We start from the raw sequence: 2,170 nt of genomic DNA on the forward strand, positions 1-2,170 counted from the left end.
GGGAAATCTATTGCTACGGTCAGGTAGAAGACATCGTGGAGATTTTCTATGGGATTAATAAGGAAGTCAGTCATGTGATGTTTAAGGTTCGTTGGTGTGAACAGAAAAAGGCGAAGGATGACTACGGTTACACAATCGTTAATCTTAACAAGGAAATATATCAGTCTGAAAAATACATGTTAGCTACTCACGCCAAACAGTGCTTTTATGTCAAAGATATAATGAAAAATGACGAATGGGTTATCCTTAAGAATCCACCTAGAGCCTACATTCATGAAGTCGTGTCTGACGAAGATCACGATGAGGAGGTTATCTTGGCCGACGAAATAACCGAGGAGTTTTCATTGACACAAAATAATAATCTGGACGATGAAATTGCACTAGCGCGCCCTGATGTACCTGCGATTATATGTGAGCCAAGGCGTAAAGGAAAAAAACCTGTCCGCAGCGGAGTCGATAAAACTATAAGAACAGTCCTTTCGTTGGCACGCACACGGTCGCAGGCTATCCGTACACGATCGCAGAGTAGAGCCTCAACATCATCAGTTTGACTGGTTATCATGTATCACGATGTGTCATGTATAATATTATTACCTTTATATTATTTGTTTGACTAGTTATCATGTAGTGCTGTTTTATTAATTATTTGCATTATCTGTTTAACTGGACATCTGTATTACATTATTGCCTTTGTTGGATATTCATTATGTTTTCAAAGTATAGATGACAAAAGGATTTCGTAAGAAAGCGCTTGAGAGAATTTTTGGTAGACATTCTGGAGGCGACGCACATGCCTCTACGTCAGGTATTTTTATTTATTTGTTATATTTGTACATTTCTATAAACTATTAACATGAGCCTAATATATTTTTAACATTTACTACACAGGAGGAGGAGATGCTACACATGACTCGCAGCCACAGGACACATCATGCGGAGATGCTCCACATGACGTGGAGATACAGGCTGATCCTACACAGCATGCGGAGATACCACCACCACCGCATGCAGATATATTGGAGGAGAGGAGATTTGAGCCGTATAGCGTAGCTTTACAAGCTGCGGCACTACCGCTAGATTCTATTCCGGATCAGCGAGCCCACGGTCCGGCCAATGTGAGGGATGATTGGGATTCTTATCATGATATGCGCCCCATCGCGCTGCAAAGGTACGAACAAGCAAAACGTAGATGCCTCGAACTGAAAGGTATGAATAAATTTTTATAGTTTATCGGTTATTATTTTAAATTTTTTTCGCAAATATATATTGATTCATTGTTTCATTCGATTCTTTGTTTCGCAGGTACTGGGCGACCTCCTAGACGCGGCCGCAATGCTACTAAGGAATCGAACCTCATCCCTGATCTTAATCGGAGGGCTGTGATCCGATGGGAAAACGGAGTGCCTGTTGGGGCCTTTGCCAATGCTTTCAACAATTTCCTTGCCGTTTTAGCCAGGAGACACGATTTCTTCAACATATTTTTGACGTGGAAATCGCAGCGGATTGATGCGCTGGTGGCTTGTTGGAGATATATATGTGTGAGTCATTTATTTTAATTTTCATCATTATTAGTTATTAGTTTATTATTATGTTTAATACACTGATTTGTATCTACTTTTTCTTTATATGTTGAAGCGATTTTTCTTTCTTGACGATAATATTTGTGCCTGGACGTACTGCTTCGGGCAAATCAATGTATCGTTCAAGAGATGGCGGTTTGAGGTAAAGAAAAAATATTTTGTCCAAATAACAGAAGATTGGGAGCGATACTGGCATCTTGACACGCGTGTGGATGGAGTAGATTTTTTTGCACTTTGCAGTTACTGGGACACGGCTGAAATTAAGGTATTATTGAAGTATATAATTTTAATTTATTGTTTGAATTTCTATATTGTTTCGAATTGACATTGTTTTGCAGGCTCAAGCTGAAATAGCAAGGAGGAATCGCAACGCGCCTCGCAATTACGAGCATCACGGGGGCTCCAGGACATTCAGCCAGCATTATCATCAATTAGAGCTTGAGGTATATAATATATTAGCTTTTACGTTGAGTATAATTTATGTGTTATTGGTTAATGATATATTTGAATAAAATAGGGAAGGGGAGATCTCAGACATTTTGCAGATCGTATTCTGACTTCCTGGAGCCCGAATTACGCCAATGAAGAGA

The 2,170-nt window shown here is 39.6% G+C and overlaps 1 long non-coding RNA gene across 1 annotated transcript; it reads left to right on the forward strand.

Moving 5' to 3' along the window:
• Nucleotides 1,388-1,943, forward strand: LOC109847783. Its single transcript, XR_002248660.1, has 3 exons — nt 1,388-1,538; nt 1,636-1,845; nt 1,919-1,943. It is a non-coding gene; the product is annotated as an uncharacterized LOC109847783 (long non-coding RNA).

This window comes from Asparagus officinalis, chromosome 7 (assembly GCF_001876935.1).
Source record: "Asparagus officinalis chromosome 7, Aspof.V1, whole genome shotgun sequence".
Classification (NCBI taxonomy): Eukaryota; Viridiplantae; Streptophyta; class Magnoliopsida; order Asparagales; family Asparagaceae; genus Asparagus; species Asparagus officinalis.